This window comes from Natrix helvetica (genome assembly GCF_964273705.1).
Source record: "Natrix helvetica genome assembly, chromosome: 3".
NCBI classification, from domain to species: domain Eukaryota; kingdom Metazoa; phylum Chordata; class Lepidosauria; order Squamata; family Natricidae; genus Natrix; species Natrix helvetica.
The window spans coordinates 45045882-45057912 of NC_138549.1; the positions used below are offsets into that span (position 1 = coordinate 45045882).

The 12031-nt window shown below is 43.2% G+C and overlaps 1 protein-coding gene across 2 annotated transcripts in view; it reads right to left on the minus strand.

Moving 5' to 3' along the window:
* MID1 (midline 1) overlaps window positions 1–12031 on the minus strand; it is a 222804-nt gene that overhangs the window by 201088 nt on the left and 9685 nt on the right. The window lies entirely within an intron of this gene.

Here is a 12031-nt window from a genome sequence, read left to right on the forward strand (position 1 = left end):
ATAATCCCCTTACTTACAAAAGTTGACTGTAAGTCTGTAAATTTGGAATTTTATACGTTTCAGCATCCCTGATTTTGCTTGAAAAACAAAGGTGTTGTTTTCAAACTACCTATAACCGGGATGGCGAACCTATGGCACGCGTGCCATAGGTGGCACGCGGAGCCATTTGCCAGGGCACGCAAAGTGTTGCCCTGTCAGCTGGCCAGCGCGCATGCAAGCACTGGCCAGCTGAGTTCAGCCTTTTTAAAAGCCATTTTTCGCCCTCCCCAGGCTCCAGAGGCTTTATAGGAGCCTGGGGAGGGCGAAAAGATCCCCCCGCCTCCCCTGGAGACCCTTCGGAGGCTTCAGGAGCTTCCCTGAAGCCTCCGGAATGCAAAAAACCTGCGCTATGGGCAAATTGGAAGTTCAGGAATGGATTTCCGGTTTGCTCGTAGGGCCGGTTTAAGCCCCCCGGAGGCTTCAGCGACCTTCAGGCGGCTTCCCTGAAGCCTCCGGAGGAATAAAAATGACCCTACGAGCCACTTCCGGTTTGCTCGACCAGTTTAAGCCCTCCGGAGGCTTCAGGGAAGGCTCCTGAAGGTCCCTGAAGCCTCCGGAGGGCCTCTGGGGGGGGGAGGCTGTTTTTGCCCTCCCTAGGCTCCTATAATGCCTCTGGAGCCTATGGGGGGCAAAAAAGCATGCAAGAAAATGGGGGGGAGCGCCTTTCATGTGCACATGTGCACTGGGGGCATTGGGCATGCATTGCATTATGGGTGTGGCACACCCGCGCATGACCCTCCTGCACTCCCCCCCTTACGGCACGCGAGCCAAAAACTGTTCACCATCGCTGACCTATAATAACCTTATCTATACATTTGCATTAAATCTATTAAAATTCACCCTCTAAACTACTCATTAATCAATTTAGGAGAGATAAATCCCTTTCGGGAGAGGGGGCGGTATATAAACGCTAATAAAAAGTCCTATCACTCGCATTCATGAAGAAGTTTTTTTTAAAGTGAATTTATATTAAACATAAATTCACAAAATGTCTAAAGTGTGTTTATTATATTCATATCCCACCCAAAAATCATTTATAGAGATTATGTTCCATTTATCAAATCAACAATCCTGTGAGAAACTGAAATTGAGTACTGCCTTGGTAACCATAGATCAAATGAATACCTATTTTAGTTATTTCTTCTTCACAGTACCAACCAGATGCTTTGAGGATGCTCACAGGTGGCAAATAGATACATATATCCTTTCCACTATTATTTCCCTACAAGTGTGGATTGAAAGCATGCTACTCTCAATCATAGTAACATTAAGTCTTCAAATTATAAAGACATATGTTCTCCTTGAATCTATCCAGTATCTTTTTAAAGCCAAGCAAATGAATGCCATCACCATGTGCTGTGATAATGAATTGCATAGGTTAAATTATACTCTCTGCAAAGTGTTTTGTCTATTCTAAATCTCCTTTCCCTTGGTGCCATTAGGTGACTCCGGTGCTTTGCAAGACAAAAAATATTTCCCCTGCCCACTGCTTCCATGGCTCATATGATTTTATACACCTCAATCGTTCCTTTTCTCAAGCTAAAAAAAAAAAGCAATATTTTCTAGCCCTTTCTCCTGTGAAGATTCCATTCAAGTTCTTAATATGTTTCATTTGATTGCTATCTTCTGCATTTCCCAGTTTTTGTTTTATCGTTGTGGTGATCAGAACAGCACTATTCCTTATGCATGCCTATTTCTAATCTCTTTGCTTATGATGCCTAGCACGAAATTTTCTTTTTTTCTCCAGCTGATATTATGAAATACCAACTATCCACTGTGACATCTATGGAGATTCTCAATCATCTCAGGGGAATCAAACTGGCAGCCCACAGGCCAGATGCATCATGTACAGGCCCCGCCCACCCTAGCTGTGTGAAGAGAAAAACATAGTGAAATGTCATGTGATGGCAACGCGATGCCGCAAGTGTAACACCTGTGATCCAGATCATTGTTCCAAAGGTGGTTTTCAAAAGGCAACTGGATTTTCTTGGTTTTTCCTTGAAAATTGAACTGAACTGAAGGAGCTTCTTTGATGAGAAGCTAAATGTTTTCACGGAAAAACCAAGAAAGTCCAGTTGTCCTTTGAAATGCACCTTTGGGATATTCATTGTGACCCAAATTATTTTACTTGGTTAATGAATTGCAAGCAAGCAACTCTGGTACATGAATATAATATATGCATCATTATACACTTTGGTAAACTGAACTTTACTAGACAGGTAGTTCATCATTCATTTTAAAGAGATCCTTTTGGAGATCCTCATAATCACTTTAAGTTTCTATCACTCGGAATAGTTTAGTATTATGTATAAACCTGGCCAACAAACTGATTACCCCAAATAAATCAGTTACAGCAACAGTCCAATGCAGATTTTTGAGGGACTCTGTGGTCTAGTTTCCTCCTCTGAAAAGAATTCCTTATTTATTTCTACTCTTTGTTCTGTTTTCTAAACAATGCTGGTTAAAAGAAATACAAATTTTCTTATGCCATAATCACTAAATTTTCTCAAGAATCTTTGATAAGAAATAGGCTGTTGAAAAGCCAAGTATACATTATGAGTAGAACATTCTCCATAGTGAAGGGGGAGGAGTATCCAGGATGGGTTGACCTTATCCTCCAGCTGATTGGACTGAGTCAGATAAGCTCTTGGGACACGCCCCTGGCCCACCAGGCTCTCTCCATTATTTGACTCAGTCCTCAACTGGATAGATTGCCATCCTGGAGCTCCAGGAAGATTGAAGAAATTTAAAGAAAAAAAGAAGAAAAGAAGAATCACAACCTCCGCCAGTGGGCTAAATAGTCCCAGAGATTGCCAAAAGCCCCCTTGGGGGCGGCAAGCTGCCCAGGCATCTGAGTGAGACAAGTATCACTCAGTGAAGGATTCAGCTAGGCAAGCAGGATACACAGGGCACAAGCCTTCCATAGACAAGCCCTGCTGCGCTGGATCCAGAGGAACAGGAGCGCGATCGGCTGGAAGGACAGCGCAGGATCCCACCGAGAAGGTGAGCCGCCGCTGGAAGCTCTGTGAGGCGCCGGAGCGCTCTGCTGCTCCCCACCGGGTTCATCAGCGAACCATGGCTTCCCCAACGCCGTGGAGTGCCCGCGCCTGCATCCACGTCTATATGGTGGTTTAGCTTTTTGAGATCTAGTATTCCCCCCAGAGTTCTTGGGGACCAGGAACAGTCTGGAGTAGAACCCTGTCCTTTCCAGGCCTGACGGAACCAGTTGGATTGGATTGGATTGGATTTATTGGATTTATATGCCGCCCTTCTCCCAAGGACTCAGGGCGGCATACAGCATTAAAAAACACATAGTACAAAAGTTAAAAGGAAATTAGAAACAGTCCAAAAAACAAACCCAATTTATATAACACTCACATTTTAAAAATTAAATAAAATTAACAGGCCAGGTCGGCTTGCTGTAAAAGCCAACTTTTTAGGGGGCAGCTCATTCCAGAGGGAAGGCGCTCCCACAGAGAAGGCTCTCCCCCTGGGGGTCACCAGCTGACACTGTCTGGCCGACGGCACCCTGAAGAGGCCAACTCTGTGGGATCGTACTGGACGGTGGGAGGCTATTGGTGGCAGTAGGTGGTCTCGCAGGTACCCTGGGCCTAAGCCATGGAGCACTTTAAAGATCATAATTAATACCTTGAATCGCACCCGGAAAACAACCGGTAACCAGTGCAGGCCGCCTAAAAGGGGTGTAACATGGGAGCACCTAGGTACCCCCATAACCCGCGCAGCCGCATTCTGGACCAGCTGAAGCCTCCCAGTGCTCTTCAAGGGCAGCCTCATGTAGAGAGCGTTGCAGTAGTCCAGGCGAGAAAGGACGAGGGCATGAGTGACTGTGCACAGAGCATCCCGATCCAGGAAGGGGTGCAACTGATGTACCAGGCGAACCTGGTAAAAGGCCCCCCTGGTCACGGCCATCAGATGTTCTTCTAAACTAAGCCGCGTATCCAGGACGACTCCCAGATTGCGAGCCTTCTCTAAGGGGGCTAAAATTTCTCCCCCTATCATCAAAGATGGAACAAGATGCACAAATCGGGATGACGGAAACCACAGCCACTCAGTCTTGGAGGGATTAACCTTGAGCCTGTTCCTCCCCATCCAGATCCGCACAGCCTCCAGGCATCGGGACATCACGTCGAGGGCATCGTTTGGGTGGTTTGGGGTAGAGATGAAAAGTTGGGTATCATCAGCATATTGATGATACCGTACCCCAAAACCACAGATGATCTCGCCCAGCGGTTTCATATATATGTTGAACAGTAGGGGTGAGAGAACCGACCCCTGGGGCACCCCACAAGTGACGCGGCTGGGGGTCGATCTCTGCCCTCCAGTCAACACAAACTGTGACCGATCCGATAGGTAGGAGAACCACCGTAAAACAGTGCCCCCCACTCCCAACCCCCCGAGTCGTCGCAGTAGGATACCATGGTCGATGGTATTGAAAGCCGCCAAGAGGTCTAATAGGACCAGGACAGAGGAGCAGCCCCTGTCCCGGGCCCGCCAGAGATCATCGACCAACGCGACCAATGCAGTCTCCGTGCTGTACCCGGGCCTGAAACCCGACTGAAACGGATCCAGGTAGACAGCTTCATCCAGGTACTGGGGAAGCTGACATGCTACCACACTCTCGACAGCCTTCGCTACAAAGCGAAGGTTGGAGACCGGACAGTAGTTGGCTAAAGAAGCTGGGTCCAGGGAAGGCTTCTTAAGGAGGGGCCTCACCACCGCCTCCTTCAAGGTGGTGGGAAAGAACCCCTCTCTCAATGAAGCGTTGGTAATTGCCTGGAGCCAGCCTCGTGTCACCTCCCGGGAAGCCGAAACTAACCACGAGGGACACGGGTCCAGCACACAAGTGGCAGCACTGAGTCTCCCCATAATCCTGTCCATGCCCTCAGGGGTCACAGGGTCAAACTCATCCCAGATTGTCTCAAGATTCATCCCCGTCGGCTCGCCCAAATCTACCCAGTCAGAGTCCAAGCCTGTCCGGATCTGAGTGATTTTATCCTGCAGATACTGAACAAATTCTTCAGCCCTACCCTGCAAGGGGTCTTCCCCAGTTCCTTGGTTAAGTAAGGAAGTAAGGTTCTATGGCCCTGATGTCCCTGAGATGAAGGATCTGCTGTTCCATGAGGGCCTTCTTGACCAGACAAGAGGGGGTTGGGCACCGAATGAAGTGTCAAGGTGGAGGTGATATGAATTCTAAGATCAGTCCTATGCCAATCGTTTGCAGGACCCACTGGTCCGATGTGATCTGCTCCCATTGGGCGTGGAACAGCTGAAGACGCCCTCCGATGGGAACCATCCGCTGGTGGTCACTTACAGCGTCTGAAGGGTCTGGAGACAGACCCCCCATGAAAGGGATGCTTGGAGTTGTTCTGTTGGCGGCCCCTGTCACAAAATGACTAATGGTCCTGGGGCCTGTCAGCGCTCTGGGAGTAGGGTCGTTGAAAGGAACCTGAGCTAGAGAATGGTTCAGTGGTCTGAAAGGACTGCTTTCAATAAAAGTTGGAATCCTTACGCTCAGATATTTTGGTAACAGAAGGCATGACCTTCTTCTTGTCCTTGTTTTTGATTAGGACAGGGTCTAGGGCTTCCCCAAAGAGCTTGTCCCCTTTAAAGGGAACAGAAGCAAGCTTCCACTTGGACCTCATGTCCATGTTCCAGTGTCTAAGCCATAAGAGGCGACTCACTCACCATCCGATGACCCTGGAGAAGGATGCCTGAGCGCTCCCTAGGCTGAGACACTGGAGGCAACAGAGGGTGGAGATTTGCAGTGGCCGCTCTGGGCATACGCTCTATGCTTGTGGGCCAGCTGCCAGCAGAGTGTACTCCCAGAGCCTACAACCATAGAGCGTACGCCCAGAGAGGCCACTGCTGGAAGACTCGGTTTGGAAGCTGCCAAAAAAGCAATGCTGGGATGGCGGCGGTGGCAGCAGCGGAGGTGCTCTGGCTCTGTGGGCAGAGCTGGGCCAGGGCATCGTGAGGCTGGGAGGCACGCAAGTGGGAGCATAACAGCCGCTCACGCAATCCCCCTCTCCAGCCGTATAGAGTGCCATTCACTGGCATTTCAAAGGTGCCAAGCCGTGAGAGCTGGGCGGCGGCAAACAGGTGCTCATGCGATACCCCTAGGTTAGTGAATGGCACTGTGCCAGAGTAGAAAGGGAGTTTGCCGGGTGGCTGCTCGTGAGCGTGGTAACTTCATGGCTGCTGTGCTGCACTGCTACGACAGCGCAACACAGCTGTTCGCCCCTGAGGCTGTGCCCAGCTCTTTGGGAGCCCACTTGCAAGATAGCAACCGCCCAGCAACCCCCCTCTTCAGCTGGGCACAGAGCCACTCACCAACCTAGAGTATCCCGAAGGCGCCAAGCAATGTGATCACCTTCGTCCCCCCGGTTCCCATGGCTTGGCACCTTCGGGATACTGCTAGGTTGATGGTCTGCCTGGCCGGAGGTTGGGGGTTGTCCAGGGATCTTATTTGCAGGGGAGGGCTTATATTTTTGCCCACCAGAAAAATGTTGCAAGGCCTTAGTTTCAGGACAGGTTGTATTTTGGGGAAAACACGGTCGTAATACTCTATACAGCTAATTCAACACTGTAATTAATATTACAGGGTTATTTTTAAAAAAATAACAAAGGGGGTGGTAGCTTAAGAACAGATATCTAAAAGTAAAAACTACTCTAATTATTCTGTCATGCAGGCTTTGCTTTCAGTTGTTGATAGAAAAGCATTTTGATTTTGAGAATTTAGGCACTGAAACTAAGAGCCATTATATACTAATATTTTACAGCAAAAAACTATGTCAGAATATATTTTATAGACAGAAAGTAATTATCTAAAATAATATTCATCCTCTAAAATCCCATTTAGCAACAATTACTATCCAAAAAATAAAGTGATAAAGCAGCATGTCCCAGATTTTTCTCCCCAAATTTTATAGTATATTTCTATCACACTATAATGGCTAAGAAAAAGAGAAGTTGCCATTTTTTTAAAAAGAATTTTATTGGTTTTTGAACATTTATAGGGAAAGGTAAAAAGGGTACAAAGAAAAATTTGGCAGCTCCCATGCTAGTGGTAGAAATCCCCCCAAATCTCACAGTTTTTATAACGTTAAAAACAACATATAAAAGATGAGCATAAACAGAATCTTGTTTTACATTATCAATATGTTCAATCATCTCTTTCTTTGTCACTTTCTAGTATATCAACAATTATCATAGTATTTCAAATACATTTATTTTTGTGACCTGAGCCTTTTTGATATTGCTCCCTCCTCCCTGTCCCCAGGTGGAGCCACAGCCCCTCCTCCTTCATATTTTGCACATTACTACCTTTTTCACCACCTCCCCTATTTTCGTCCTCTAGGAGGGAACTATGTTTTTTAATGAAGGCTTCAGCTTCCTCCACTGTATTAATTCTGATTCTGTTTCCCTCCCAAAAAATCAACATTCCCTCTGGCAATAACCATCTAAACCAAACTCCTTTATTGTATAATTTCTTTGATAAGGAGGAATACTTCCTCCTTTTTCCCCTTATTTTATATTTTAATGGTCCCTCCATTTGAGCCCCTAGCACCTAATCTCTCGTGGTCCTCCTAATAAACTTAACATGTACCTCCCTTGAAACATTATGTGTTCTAGCATATGCTGAATGAATCCTGTAAACCAGGTCCATATCCTACCACAATTGTTCTTCATTTCTCTTAATATATTCTGCTAAAATTGTACTCATAATATCCTTAAGATCTTCATTTTCTGTCTCTGGTAGGTTCTGGAATCTGAGAAAAAAGGACATTCTTTCAAGTTCTATTTTTGTCATAAAATTTTCCAATTCTAGATTTCCCTTCCAAACTGCCTTAACCTCCTCCCCCAATCCAGCTGCGCCCTCCTCCAAAACCCCAATTCTTTGTTTATTTTCTGTTTAATGTTGTTGTACAGCTCTGAGTTCATCTTTAAGATCTGCCACCTCTTTTTCAGCTCATTTTGACCCCTCATAATTTCCTGAAACATTTAGTTAACAAATAGTTCTTTTGAGCTCTCTCCAGTCCCTTCTTGTTGTAACAATGAAGTAATCTTCGTCTGCTGCATGCTTGGACTGGAGGTGGCAGAGGGAGGAGCCGAGAATGACTTGCCCGTTGGAGGTTTTTGGGGCCTCATTTATCTGCGTTCAGAGATGATAAGTCTTTTACAAAGAGAATGGCATCAGTGGAGCACGCAGCTGTGTCGGTCCCAGGAGGCAGGCAAATCCAAAAGTAAAAAGTTAGTTCTCCTTCACAGTTCCAAGGAACGAAGGTACACCAGAAAGAGGAAAAGTCAAATAGTCAGAATTAATCAGGAAGACCACGTAATGGGAGAGGTCCAGAGTGCCTTCAGAGGGGGGATTAAGACAATTACCAGAGATTTTTTTTTCCAAAGGTAGTTTCAAAAGGCAGGCTTCATTTGTAGATATAAAAACAAAAACAGAGGGGCGCCATCTTGGCTCCTCCTTTCGCAGGGAGAAGAACAAGGAGTTCCATGAAGTTTTTTCCTTTTAAGAAAACAGCTCAGCGATCACCTCTTGCAGATGTGATATCAATCATTCTCAGATAGTTAGTACAAGTGGCAAGTCAGCCTTTATTCTCTCTCCCTTCCAATATAGAGAGAGATATTTCAAATACCGCTTTGTCCGGGGGGGGTGTAAAGAGAAAGAAACACCCCCCTCTAATCCTCCAGTTTCAAATAGATTGAACAAAAACTTACAATAGTCTGCTGCTTATCTGTTAACAATGATTAAGGAGATTAGGGTGGTTCTCTCCCCACCAGCATTTCAGCCGCTCTTCTTTCGCTTAGCTCTTTCCTCCCAGAGCCCATTCGGTGAAAGGGCAGACAGCCCGCAGCTGTCTCATGCCCCCCTCCGCTCCCCGGCACCTGGGGCGAGGCTGGAAATACCCCCGCCGGCTGCCATCGAGTCTGGGGGATTCCAGCAAGCCACCCTGTGGCAGAAGACCCCTCCAGGGCCCCTTGTGCTCCTGAACGGAGCCCATCAGGGAGACGAGCAGCAGACAACATGTCCATCACCTACAGGAACCGGAAGTGATCTACGAGAAGTTGCCATTTCTAAATCACCACTATCTAGTGTCACAGAATTTGAGAATCTGATATTATACTGATATTTATAAAATATTTTTATACAAACAGAAACACATACATACAGCCAAACACTACTTAGTCTGTCTATCTGAGATAATAGTGCCTGGCTAAAAGATTGATATCCCATCCTATCCTATCCTATCCAAGAATCAAATTATTAACATATGCATCTATTTTAGAACACAGTACTATCATAAAAAGACAACTGTGCCATCAAAAACATTGAGCAATCGAATTCTAGATGGACTCTGGGGGTTAGAAAAATGAAACTATAGTTTCTATTCAATTTAACTTGATAACCTCTCTGAACCTCTAACTTTTGTTGCACACATGGCCACATGAAAAAAGGTGAGGAAATATGTATGTCTCCCATGAATTTTCTGAAAATTGGTTCTATCAGAATGATAGCTCATCTGATAGAAGAAAGATACAGATATTACATTATGTCATATTCACATCCAGATCTTTACATGACATCACAACTGCTGCAGAAGCCAAGTAAAATCTTATACATGGGAAGTTTACAGAATATAACAACTGTATCTCTCTGTTCTGCGGTAAGCTAAATGGCGATCACTATTCTGATATACCTCTGTGTATTTCTTCCTGTATCTGGGTACCTTCTAATGCTAATGCACTGTATATAGTCAATTAAGTGTGAAGGTATATAAGTGCAGTTTGGTAGAGGGTTTAAACGCATAGAATAACAACTGTTAATTCGTAATAAGGATGAAGCCCATAATGTGGTGCTTCCTTGTGGTAAATGTAATTGAAATTAGGATGGATATGTGTATTTAAAAACCATTTTCAAACTAAACTTTATAATTCAATGAAGAGATTGAAAGAACTTGAAGATTGATGATGCATATAAAAACTTACATTAAAATATACATTAAAATATGTATGTTAGAAAAAATAAGAACAGTAGAACAGTATATTGGCAGAAAAATATTAATTATATGGTGAAATCAATTTTTATAGTTGTAAAGTTTAAATAGTGAATGTTTCATTTTCTTGCATTTGCATTTTTCCTACATGTTTGCTGCTATGATCATGCATGATATTAGCTTTTTTTTTCCATTTTGTGTGTGTTAATAGAGGAATTGAGGGAGAAAGTTGCATTTCTATTCCTATATTGTTTTTCATATTCAAAGGCCTTAAGCATTCTTAGGAAGATAGCTAATATCATGTATGATCATAGCAGCAAACATGTAGAGAGAAATACAAATGCAAGAAAATGAAACATGCACTATTTAAACTTTACAACTATAAAAATAGATTTCCAAGCTAGGTGGGTTATAAAAGAAAAAATTTATAACCACAATTTTTCATTATTGCAATTGTACAAAATAGTGATAAGCATAAAATATTAGTGAAATCATTTTGGAACCTGATGTGATTAAAATATACTCAAAGGACATAGATCTAATTTTATAAAACTTGGACACTAGGATTATCTTCATACTCAAAAATGTTAATGTATTTTTCATTAAAAATAAGTCAGACAAATCAAGGTACACCATAGAATTCCATAAGCACCATAGTGCATTTTTTCTAGGCAAAGATCCATTTAGGAACAAGGATAACATTTTTTTCCTCCTGTCTACCTTAGCAGTCAGCCTTCAAGAGTTTTATTATTGCCCACTACATATTTAATGAATCTGGGGTAATTACTTACCAGCAACAAGATATTATTTCTGACTTGTTGCAATGATTATTTATTTGTTCAATTTGTTTGACTTGCAGCAGTGGTCAGCGTAAATAAAAGTACTTTGAATCAAAGGCGAAAGCAAATAAATAATAAATCGTTCAATATGCTTGCTTTTGTTTCTCCTTTTTGGGTTAAGTATGTTTTTCCCCTCCTAATTAATCTTTTCTTAATGGAGAATCACATGACTAGCTTAGCTTATAAAAAGATGTCAAGTAGAATTATCTTGTTTCCTCTGGATGTGTCTGTTCATGTTCTTGCCATGGGGGAAATATTTCATTCAATTCTCAACCATATTATTTAATAAACAAATCACACATGTCAGTCAAACACCACTGATGTACGTCATGTAGAAACAGTTCTGAAGAAGCACAAGCCAAGTAAGCATAAACAGATGTTTGTAATCCAGCCAGGGTGCTAATGGGAGCAACATGGCAAGTCTTCAGAAGCAAAAGGTATCGTACCCTGAATCAGCCAGTCTGTGAGCTGCAGGAGCAACCGCATAACTTTGAAATACAAAGAACATTCCTTTTTGTTTTAAAATGTTAGTTTAATATTTTATAATATAGTGCAAGAAGAAAAAGAGAGAAAGAAAAAGTAGGAAAAGCCTCAAGTAATTAGGGAATGAACAAATTTATAAACATAATAAATTTGAACAAGAAATTCAAAATGTCATTGGGATTGTTCTACTGTTCATATTCAAATCTCTTATGTTCAGATCATTCTTAAATTCAATGTTCTTTGAAATATTTTTGAGTCCAGCAAGAACTTGTCAATCTGCCAAGACTTAACATCTAACTGTAAAAAAGCTATGGGGAGAAAAGCAAGAGGAGCAAATTTCGAATTGAACACCCTGCCGCCATGATACTACACAAACATACATACGTTTGTAGTGATTCTCATTTCATCATTCTGGAAAGCCACTAGATTCAGTGGGCATCTCTGCTTAAGGCACAAACTGGCACCCAAAGTGTTTGCTTTAAATGATAATTACTCAATTAAAAACATGCAAGAGTACAGGATACATAGATGAGTACTGGTTTTTGAAAAAAATATTTAGATTTCAAGAGTAAATGAATAAGGGAACAACACATAAGCTATTCCAAAAAGAGAAAGAGCTCCTTGTGAAAAAAAAATCATAAT